Below are 12093 nucleotides of genomic sequence, written 5' to 3' on the forward strand. Positions count from 1 at the left end.
CCAGTGAGCAGGGCTGATTTCCTTAAGAATGGATAGTTTTGATCTTCTTGTAGTCCATGGAACTCTCAAGAGTCTCCTCCAGCACCATAACTCAAAAGCATCAATTCTTCGGCGATCAGCCTTCTCTATGGTCCAGCTCTCACTTCCATACATCACTACTGGCAAAACATTGCTTTAACTATACGGACCTTTGTTGGGAAGATGATGTCTCTGCTTTTTTGAGATGTTGTCTAGGTTATGGCACCCTGAACAAGCCCAAAATTTAGTGCCCACAAATAGATCTTTTTGGTTTTGCACCTCCTTGGCTCAGTGCCATGTGCGGGGGAACCACCTGTCCCACTCTAAATTCAGCGGTATTCAAATACTTACTTAGCCATGAAGTTCACTGGGTGACTTTGGGCCAGCCACTGACTCTCAACTTAACCTCATAGGGTTGTTATGTGGATTAAATTTGGCAACGGGGAGCCATGTCCTCTATCTTGAGCTCCTTAAATGTGATAAATAAATCACATTTAACGGCACAACTTAATTTTCCCAGTAAGTAACTGAAGCTGAGCCAAAGATAATGATGCTCCCCTTGTCTATGCAAATGAAGATTATTAGGGGGAAATCTAGCTGGAATTCTACCCCAACTATTTATTCTGCCCACATACATTTTGTTTTCTTGGAGAGAGAAGGAAAATATAGTTTGGATTTTTATTTTATTTTTTCAGCAGATAAATCATCTTCAGAGAAAGGGGTAAACACCACCTCACTGCATACATCCATTCAAAACTGGGCATCTGTAAGAATTAAACACACACACTGCATATCAAGTTTGTTCCCTGATAACACAACTTGCCCTTGGCTGATGGCAAAAGTGTTTTCTGGAGATGCAGAAAGTGCTGGAGGTAGACTCTGCAATGCAGCATGTTATTAAAATTGGCCCATCTGCTGCACCAACCCTAACATCATAGCCCAAGAGTGTGAAGCCATTGGCCCTCCGAAAGTTGCTGAACCCCATCATTTTCAGCAAGCATGTCCAATGAACAGGGATGGTGGGAGTTGTAGTTCAGCTAGTACAACTGAAGGGCTGAAAGTTTCACACTCTTGGTCTATGATGTCATAGGCAACTGCTATAGATTATACATCCCCCCCCCAAAAAAAAATCCTGCTGACCAGTAAATCAGATTGACTTTTGGTGTGGTATGTCCCACAGAGGAACTTATGATCTTCAAACAAAAATATATTTGAGGTCCCAGGCCACAGAGAGGTTAGGCTGGCCTCAACTAGAGCCAGGGCTTTTTCGGCTGTGGCTCCGATCTGGTGGAACGCTCTGCCACAAGAGACTAGGGCCCTGCAGGACTTGACATCTTTCCCCAGGGCCTGCAAGACAGAGCTGTTCCACCAAGCCTTTGGCTAGGGCACAGCCTGACTCCCTCCTTTGGCAATCTTCACAGAACTCTAGCCCAATGGTTGCCATCAATTTGATTTGAATTAATTTTATAATGAAATGATTTTAGAATGTTGTATTATTTGATTGTTGTTAGCCACCCTGAGCCTGGCTTCGGCTGGGGAGGGCAGGTTATAAATAAAAAATTATTATTATTATTATTATTATTATTATTATTATTATTAATGTCCATGAAAACAAATGCATGTTTTAATTATGTAATGGCGCATCTGCAGTCTTAGGGCTGTCTGATTACTCTCTTCCTGCTCACCTCCATGTGCCAAGATGGGTAGATACTTCAGTTTGCCTGGATACCGTACTGTATCTCCTCTTTCACTCTATGTCAGTCAATGCAGTTAAATACACATGTAGCCTGTACTGTAATACACAGCTTCTCATGTTTGTAGCAGATGTATTATAGGTAATTCAGGTTAAAATAATTGAATGCTTCCAATTTTCCACAGAGATTGCTTCCTGAAGCTTACAAAAACCATCTCAGAAAAAGTCAATGGATGACAGATAACCCAGTCTGAGCTGTGGGGAAATGCTTAGGCAACATTCTCCTTGAATGGTCATTTGTTAAATTTTGGAATAATTGATGTGGAGCTTGGTCTGAATTCAGACTTTATGTTCTTTGACATGTACATAGTTTCTACTAACATGGCCAGTGAATTGTCCATAAATGTAGGCTCAGCAGCTCCTTAGCGATAATCAAACTTTCCATATTGTCAGGGAACTGCCATCAGTGCCGGAGGGAGAGAGCAAAATCCAGAGGGATTCCGGAGAGCGTCCCGGGATTGGGAGAGGCAGCCCATCTTCTGGGGAAGAGAATCAGCGTAGCACCAGTGGAGAAGGGGGGCAGATGGGGGAAGCGACGAGGCGGTCCCATGACTCCTTGCCGGGGACCAGCGGGGAGAGTAGAGGTCCTCCGCTGCCTACGCCCTCCTTGCGCAGAAGGTTTTCTCGCAGAGAGAGTAGGAGGAGACTAGGCGTCAAAGAGCTTCTTTGCTGGAAGAAGTTTAAGAAACGCCCACTGACGGATTCTGCCAGCGATTGAGACAGCCACGAGTGAGTGGCTGTCCGGACAGAAAAGGTTCACTCAGGAAACCCAGCCAGGTGTTTGCACCGGCTTACGCACGAGCAACCCCTAGAACCATTACATATGTTTCAGGTAGGGGGAGAAAATAAACAGTAATCCAAATGTTAAAAGTGAATCTTGGTGATTCCACCCCCTAAAACATTCTGATGATTTTGCCAGAATAATCATAGGCACAATATTTTAAAGCACAGCAGACAAAAGCCATGCCCTGCCAGATGTTATTGGACTCCACTTCTCTTCAGCTGCAGCCAACATGATGGGAGTTGTAGTCTGACATTAATCACCCCATTTACAAGGCTAAAACGTAATTGATTCTTGAGAAAGGCTGTAACATTTAGTAGATTAATTACATAATTAGAACCATTTTCCTACAGCAAAACTTTGTCCATAGTTAACTGGTTGGGCTGTCACTGATATCCCTTATATCAATGATCTTAAGGCAGAGTTTAGATATGATGTCTATGTGTTAGTGGGGCGATTGTTTTATTTTGTGAGTCAGGGTGTGCCCTGGCAAGGGGGAGGCTGAAGACAAAAGGGATTCCTGACTCTTAAGATGTTTCAAAGTGTGCTTCTATGTTATTGTTTTGGAGATTTTATTGGTTTAGAGTGTGGCATTGTATTATACAGTCATACCTTGGGTTGAAGTAGCTTTGGGTTGAACATTTTTGGGTTGCGCTCTGTAGCAACCTGGAAGTAACGGAGTGTGCTACTTCCGGGTTTCGCCGCTCGCACATGTGCAGACGCTCAAAATGATGTCACACACACGCGCGGAAGCAGTAAATCGCGACCTGCGCAGACGCAGACGCAGGTTGCGTTTGCTTCAGGATGTGAACGGGGCTCCGGAACGGATCCCGTTCGCATCCAGAGGTGCCACTGTATTGAAGTTTCTCAGGTTCATAGTTTGTTATATACACATTATGGATGGAGTTCAGTGTCACACAAAGATGAATATTCTAACTGCACAAGCATAGCAGCATGCTAGATAGAACAATTTCCCTCTCCACACTGTTTTTGGGGTTCTCTCAAGCCAAGACAATTTGGGGAGGCATGGCAGAAGAGGAGGGGAAATGCCCCATTGTGCAAGCGGAAGCACTATCAGTTGGGGTTCCTCTCTTTGGCTATTCTGGATTCCAGGGAGTCATCTCTAAACTCCCATCCCTGCTAAGAAGTGTGTGTAATTACTACAATCACTATGTCTCTCCCCACCACGATTCCCAGCCCAAAGGAACAACGAAAACTCAGCAACATTAATCCAGCTACCAATGATGATAAACTTTCTGCAGAAGCATATCCCTCTGAAGTAATGCTGGGCTGAGAAAGTGCCAACCCTATTAGAGCATTTGCTTTGCATCAGGAGGTCTCGGTTTCAACCCCCCAGCATCTCCAGGACCAGGGCTGCAGAAGACTCTCTGTCTTAAATTCTGCCCATCAGTGTAGACCAGTGTTTCCCAAACTTGGGTCTCCAGCTGTCTTTGGACTACAACTCCCATCATCCCCAGCTAGCAAGACCAGTGGTCAGGGATGATGGGAACTGAAGTCCAAAATAGCTGGAGACCCAAGTTTGGGAAACACTGGTATAGACCATGCTAAACTAGATGGACCAACACTCTGACTTTGTAGAAGGCAGATTCGTTGGTTTGCTCCTAACTGAGTTGAATATTGTCTGTGGATGAGCAGGAAGCAGATCTGTGGAAATGCTGATGCTTGCTCTCCTAATCCTCCCCCCCCCCCATCATTTGGCAAATGGGAATTGGATAATATAGTAGAGAGAGGTACGCAGGCTGAAGAGACTAACTTGCAAACCACCCTTGTTGCTACAAGCGCGAGGCCAAGCATAGCAGTCAAGGGCAAATATTTAGGCAATGTCAGTTATCTGGCCAACGTGTGTATCAGCATATTAGTGTGGAAATCCCCATAAAGCTCTGTGGGAGGTTCAGCTTTGATCCTAACAGCACCTGCCAGCCTGCTGAGGCTTTCTGTTGCAGGAATCCCTGTCAGGGGAAAACAAGAGGGAGACGCTCACCTGGGGCTTCAATAATGCTCTTCTGAAAGCAAATGCTTCCTTCATTATTTTGAAAGCTGGGTGGGCAGGAGGCAGGAGAGCTGGGTGGCTATTATCCAAAGAGCCACAACGTTTTTTGGGGGGGGGCGAATGGGGGCCAAGGGGAGAGAAGAGTGCAGGATTGAGGAGCATACGCTGGATAACTGAGGCATTCTTTTTAGCAGAAGTAGCTGCCTGGTCCTTAGCACCACTACAATGTTTCAAGCATTCTTCTTCCTTTCTAACTCCACCTCCAATTTGCTTTGGCTTTTTAATATACCTTGCATCACGTTTACTTGCACAGTATTCAAAATCCTCCTCCTTGTCCACTCAAGGCCTTCAGCCAGCAGAAATATTCCACATCTGCCACAACCTCACTTCCTCGGCTTGCACAAACATGTGCTTCTCTGAGTAGGCTTCGTGATGTTGTTTTAAGCACCTGACATATTCCATCTATCTTCTTTATTTTTAATTATTTCTAGTCTATAGGGTGACCTAATCAAACAGGCTTCTGTCTGATGTCAGGGGTTCTTTTTGTACTTTAATCTGCTCTCATTTCTATATAATTCTCCTCTTTTCTCCCCCCCCCCTTCCCTCCTTGCTATCAAAGTATTTTCTTTAACAAGCCCATCAACTAAAACAAAGTCTGCATTCTTGGATTCTAAGTCACACATAAAGTTTAAAGATGCTGTTTGTTCAGCGTTGACAGAAGCAGTCGGCTGTCCTAATTTACCTTCTCCATATGTTTTTATTAGAGCTGTGAGAGCAGGCAAAAACCAAGTGGGAGGACAGGCTCTCTAGTCTCTTTCTTTCCTTTAATATGAAAGGCTTTCCTACTCTTCAAGTTCATAAACTTCTCTGCAATTCAGCTTTTACTGGGAAAGAGATGGACCAGGTTTCCCTGTGACATTTCTGGTACCGCAGCTGGGAAAGGTCTGTCCACCAATAGCCACAGAAACAGCAGTGTTTGGAACTCGGAACAATCCTGAGGTAAACTCAAAGCTGCTGACAGGACTTTTAACCTCCTCAGTCACTCTGGTGGAGCAAGGCCTGGAAGAGGAGAGAAAAATAGTGCTAGGCAACACTGCTAGTCTCTGGTTTGCACGCCTGACGTGGCTTCATCCAGTGGAAAGGTGCATTTGTGTGTGAATTTGTGGGTGGAGGGAGACTGGGTATGTGCGGGTGTGATGGCCGCTTGACCTTAAATGATGTAGAACATCTGAAGTAGTCAGCAGGGTTCAATTTTATCCCCCCACGTTGTTTATGAAAAGATGAAACATTAACCTGGTTCACACTACATGGTAAGCCAAATTATGGCTTAGCAGAACTAGATTTTAGAGAGCTCTGTAGCCAAGGTTTCCTGTTGGCTACCTGTCATTGTTGAGGAGGAGAGGGCTTAAACATGAGCCTGGGTTCAGATGACCTACTAAGCCAAACCTTGGCTTAGCTGCCTCACAACATGGAGCTTAAAGGATCTGGGAAGAGCAAAGGAGCTTCAGTCTCCTCTCTGGAAGTCTGCAAGCTCACACTAAGCTGTAATTTGGCTTAACATTGTGTAAAAATGCAACCATTGACATTCATGCCAACTGATACTGGCTCTAAGCTAGCACCTGACTTTTGACTATTTTACTTTGTTGAAGATACTACAGAGCTTGTGAGGTCAAGAACTATTCCCAGTTCAGGTTTTGAATATTGGCAAGGAAATGTAGCTGCAATTGTAACTTGAAAATTGAGCTTTTAATAAGTATATGTGAAAAGGATCAGCTGTCAGATTTGGGTTTGTGTCTGCTGAGAGCTGCTGTACTAATGACATTGTAAATATTGGGCAACTGTTGCAAGTTGTCCAAACCTCAACCAAAAGATATCTTTTCTCTCTCCCAATAGACACAGTGTGAGAGTAATCACTGCCACCTTTGCCTCATCAGGATTAAATATCTTGACTTTTCTATCATTTTCCTTCCAGTAAGTGGTTGGGAAAATAAGCTAACTCTTATAAGTGAAAACATAAACAGAGCTTGTGGCATTCATAGATACTAGCATAAATAAGAAATCAAATATTTCACCAGGAAAATGGGACAGAATGCACAGATGGATGCAGGCAAAATAAATCCAACCAATATGGATGTCTTCTGTATTCCACAGACAGCATGTTTCTGAAATGTTGTGGTTTTGTTTTTCATTACAGATGCTCCATTCCAAATATTTAATAATAGCCTATTTTAAAAACTAAACCTGAGCCAAATAGCTCTTGCCCACCTTTTGTGGGAAGGGGAAAGTGGAGGGGCATATTGGGCAACTTTCAGGGAATGAGAAAATCCTAAAAATGCTCAGGGGTGGATAATTTTACCTATAAAGATTAGATGACTAAGGATGCTGCCTTTGAAGGTGACGTGGAAACTACAATTAATCCAGATTGCGGCTGCCAGACTGGTGACTGGGAGAGGCTGCTATATGGGAACATATAACACTGGCCCTAAAAGACTTACATTGGCTCCCAGCATAGAAGCCAACTCCAGGGAGCTGTGAGTGCTTGGGCACCCACAATAATATAACTGGGGCACCCACAAAGTCAATGAAAGAAAGCCAGCAGGGAGAGAAGCAGTTCAGCTCCATCTTCCTCAGCCAGCAAGCAAAGCATCCTTTTTTGGGGGGTGGAGTTCAGATGTGGAGACAGAGTCTCTCTGCCTCCAAGTCCGAGCCCCTTCCCACGGAAAAGGGTGCCTTGCTGGCTGAAGATGAAGAGGAGTCACTGCCGGCCACCATAACGCAGACATGCAACGTCACATGCACACGCCTGCATGTAGTGTGTGTGACGTCACATGCACTATGTGCAGGTGTGTGCGTGTGATGTTGCACGTTTGCGTGCAGTGGTGGGCACTCACAATCCTGAGGGCAAGATGGCACCCCTGACTCCTAGTATGCTTCCAAGCACAATTCAAAGTGTTGCTGCTGGCCTTTAAAGGCCTAAACGGTTTCAGCCCTGTATACTTGAAGGAGTGCCTCCACTCACATTGTTCAGCCCTGGACGCTGAGGTCCACCTCTGAGGGCTTTCTGGTGGAACACCCTGCTGTGAGATGTCAAAGAGATAGCCAGTTATATGAGCTTCTGTAGACATCTGAAGGCAGCCCTGTATCAGGAGGCTTTAAATGTCTCATGTATCATGTGTTCTTTTACATTCTGTTGCAAGACACCCAGAGTGGCTGGAGCAACCCAATCAGATGGGTGGGGTACAAGTTAATAATAATAAAAAATAATGTTTGTGCATTTAGAAGTTTTAAAACTATTAAGTGATTTAGAAGTGCTTTTAAATAAATAGATAGTCAGTGGCAAAGATGCCAGGGACTTCTAATGTTAGGCAGATGAGGGATAAATGGTCCAAGGAGAGAAGGAGATATATCATCTGCTTTCCTCTCTGTCCCAAGACAGAGGGAGAGAGCAGGGTAGGTGTGGCTGGAAAACAACAGAAGCACTTTGGCAGACAGACTGCAGTTTTGAATGAGACACAGTGGAAGAAGGTATGCTTTGAGCTCTGGGCTGTCTCTGGAGGTTTGACATAGGGTAGTGGATTTGGCTTCTGCAGTTTTTAAGCAATTTGCTCAACCTTTGTATTCGTAATAAACTCAAATATCATAAGCTTCCAGTGACTCATTCCAAAGGAAACTGAACACAGATAAATTATTGCACCTGGGACAATAGAACAGCTGTAAATGGCTTTAAATGTGCACGAAAATTCAGGATCATATACAAGATAAGATCTGGTACCTTCAGTGAGAGAGGCAAGGTTTAAACAAAGGCAAATATTCATCTGGATTAAAAAGAAAATTCCCAGGCATGCTTATAAATGACATTTCATAGGCTATGATTTACACCTGTGTATCGGAGTGTAAATGCAACACATGATAATAAAACCTTCACAGCCACCTCTTCTTTGCAAATATCTGTGGTACTCATCAACTTTAAGCAGAACTCACTCTTTTGTTTTTCTGCTTGAAACAGAACTCACATGTTTGCAAATTTGTATCTGTGCACACATGCACAAACAGAAAAGTTGGCCCAGAAAGAACAAAACTGTGTGTATATGTTAAGGGGAATAAAAGTTGAATGGTTAATGTCCATAATAAGTAGCCATTGTGTATATTCACCAGGCCTCATGGAGAATGTGCACATTAACCTTCCATGAATAGGGAATCGTAAACATTTCCTGGTCAATATACAGTACATAATCCCCAACATACCTTGGGAAGTGTGCATATCTCAACTGAATTTTCTAGATCCTCCAGCCATTATACATAATTGGGCCTTGGAGAATGTGCACATTTGGCTTAATTTGGTACATTCTTTGGTTATTATGCATAATTCTCAGCAGGCCTTAGGTAATGTGCATATCTCAAATGTAGTATGTATACATTCTCCAGTCAATGTGCATGTTCTCCAGTCAGTATGCATAGTCTCTGAGAAACATCTGCACCCCCTGGGCTGCTTCTGGCCAACTGACAAATCTTACATGGCCCACAACATACCCTCCCACTGATCAGCAGTGGGAAGAATGGTGTGGGGCTACACAAGAAGATTCATTCTTTTCAGCAGTCCAGCTCCTTTTCATCACTCTGCTGTTTCCTAGTCAGCTCAGCAGCAGAAGTGGGATTTGCAGGCAGAAGAAAATGTAAAACCTTCCTTCTCCTCTTACACTTCTGATGAAAATTCCCCACTCCTGCACTGTTACTAAAGGAAAAGCTTAATAATGGCATGGTGTCAATCAACAGGGGAATTGCAGGGGACGGAAGATTTCACCAGTAGGTAAAAAAAAGAGCAGGGAGAGAAACAGTGTGGAATACATCTTATCCTATCCACCGCTGTTTCTGGCAGGGAGGATACAAATGAGATGAAGGAATCATAAACAGTATGCTCCAATTCCCGAATTAATTTTAGACCTTCTCCTAGTTGAAGCAGAATTCAAGCAGAGTGGAATGCAGAACACACTGAATGAAGATGAAGGAAAATGGCAGAAATCCATTATTCTCTCGCTGCAGAAATCATATGTCAGCAATGCATTGTAAGTCAATACAGCGATGGAAATAGATCAGAAATATCCATTTTACTGGCAAGGATTTGTAGACCAGCCAAGTCAATATCTTTGGAAGCAATATTGTAATCTATCAAGTGCTTTTATAGAGGCCTATTAAAAGAATGCAATAGCCCTGCCTGGTGACATTCAAACATTCCTTGTGCCTTTCCTGTGACCTAATACTGAGCATTCCTTGATGAAAACTAAGAGAGTCACAACCGTGATGACTTTGGCAGCTAGGAGTGCCTTTTCCCAGCTACTGCTATAGGTCCATTTTGAACAGAAATAACTTGGCCACTGTATTCCATGCTCTGGTAACTTCCTCTCTCCATGGGGCTGCGCTTCAAAACAACTCGGAATTTCCAGTTGGTTCACTGTGCAGGTGTCAAAGCCCCAAAGGACTCAGACCCCAAATACCTGAGAGGTCTCCTCCTTCCCTACATACCCTCTCAGGTGCTGAGATCAGCAGAGAGGGCCCTCTTGGTTGCTGCACTGCCCTCAAAAGCTCAGGGGCTGCCCAGGAGAGGGCATGCTCTATGGCAGCCACAAAGTTGTAGAACCCCCTTCTCAGAGAAGTACATCTGGCATCTCCACGGCACAGCTGTCAGTGAATGCTGACGACACACCTCTTTACCCAGGCTTTTGTCCCCTGAGGTATATATTTTTAGAACTCAATTTATTCTAAGTTGCTTTAAACTGCTACCTTAGGGTGAAGGGCAGGTAAATGATGATGAGGGTTATGATATGGCTGCAATCCTATCTGCACTTACCTGGGAGTAAGTCTCACTGAAATCAATTGGAGTTACTCATGTGTAGATATCTATATGGAATTCTGCTTTGAAATAGATACAATAATAGAACACTTTAGAGCCGCTGAAATTCTTAATACACTTCCAGTACATGCCATAAAAAAATAAGAGTGACCTCTTGTGGTCAGTTTAACACATGTCAGTTCTACTCTTTCATATGAACTAATGAATCCAATTGCCTACGTGGAAGAAAGTCTGTCCTCTGCTTTGATGCTGTGGAACGGATGTAATTCAATGTATGTAAGATCCATATTGACCTTCTCTCTCTCTCTCTCTCTCTCTCTCTCTCTCTCTCTCTCTCTTTTCTTGGTATATGGTCATTAAGTATTATGTATGTATTTATACCCTGCTTCTTTTAAAGCTCAAGACAGTTTGTGAAATACCTAGAAGCAATGCAAAAAAAATCCCCATAAGCTAACTCCCGACATACAATAAAAATAAAGCATCAAAATTATTACAGGACCAAGATTCCCCCCCCCCCCCACACACAATAAAAGTAGTGCTATCCCACTCCTCAACTAGACTTGTAAGGTAGAATTTTCAGGGTTTAAAAAGTGGGGGAGAGAAAGTCAGAAGGTTGTACATTAATGCACCCTAGAAATGAATACAGGAAATGTTCTTATACCATGTCAGATTATTTGTCCATCAAGTTCTATGTTGTCTGTTGTGACTGGCTGTGGTTCTCCGGGATCACCGGCAGAGGTTTCCCCCACTGCATTCCACCTGGAAATGCCAGTGATTGAAACTGGGATCTACCTACCTCCAGAGATCTATTCCGTCTTCTCAGGAGTTCATTTCATAGTTGTGAGGTTGCAATGGAAAAGGTTGTATATCTGGAATATTGTGATGTCAGTGAAAATGTCCAAGATATCTTACTAGTGCAATCTAGCTAGGGGCCATACTTTTGTGGCAGCAAGCATTTCTTTGTTTGCGTGAGGAATTTTGCATCTGTGCTATTTCCCTACCTTATTAAGCAGCTGGGCTACACAAATGTAGCCCCAGTAAGCACTCTTAAACTTTTCAGGGTGGAAGGTTATGGAGATGGTTTTATTTCTCCTTGTTTTCTTCTTGTTACCAAACAGCTGGTTGGTCATATTCAGAGTATCTAACCAAGGCTACATGCACATTGATTTGGATTGTCACTCACCAAAGTAATGCTTATATTCTGAGTAAATCTGATTGTTTATGGTATGCTGCTCTATATGCAGCTGATATAGAAATTACGCCTTCCCTGAGACAAAGTTTAAAAAACAAAGAGCAGAATCATAGACTTGGCAATACAAGCTGATTTAGATATTTTACTTCTTTTGAATTATTTTTTCTGTCCCCTGGTTACATTGAATGTAGTTGTAGTTAATATTTCATATCAATTGTTTTACAGGATTTCTAAGCAAAATGCACCATATCTCAAGTGTGGTCCATTTAGCTTTGCTGTCATATATTGTGAAATTGTAAGTACTATATCCATTTAAAACCACACACACACACACACACACACACACGAAAACAATCTTCAAAGTGGAGGGAAAGGAGTAGCAAACCATATTTTGATTGATTTTCTGCTAGGATTCAAAGAAGAGTCAAACTGAAAAAGAAAACAGGTATTACAGAACATATGTTCATAAATGGCTAATTTCAGTGACAGA

At 43.1% G+C, this 12093-nt stretch overlaps 1 long non-coding RNA gene across 1 annotated transcript in view; it reads right to left on the reverse strand.

Moving 5' to 3' along the window:
* The window catches only part of LOC308471479, a 33159-nt gene that overhangs the window by 14722 nt on the left and 6344 nt on the right, over nt 1–12093 (reverse strand). The window contains exon 2 of the long non-coding RNA XR_013982980.1: nt 11208–11280. This is a non-coding gene — a long non-coding RNA (uncharacterized lncRNA). The remainder of the gene's footprint in view (nt 1–11207; nt 11281–12093) is intronic.

The sequence above is a fragment of the Podarcis pityusensis genome (genome assembly GCF_964106645.2).
Source record: "Podarcis pityusensis genome assembly, chromosome: 2".
NCBI lineage: Eukaryota > Metazoa > Chordata > Lepidosauria > Squamata > Lacertidae > Podarcis > Podarcis pityusensis.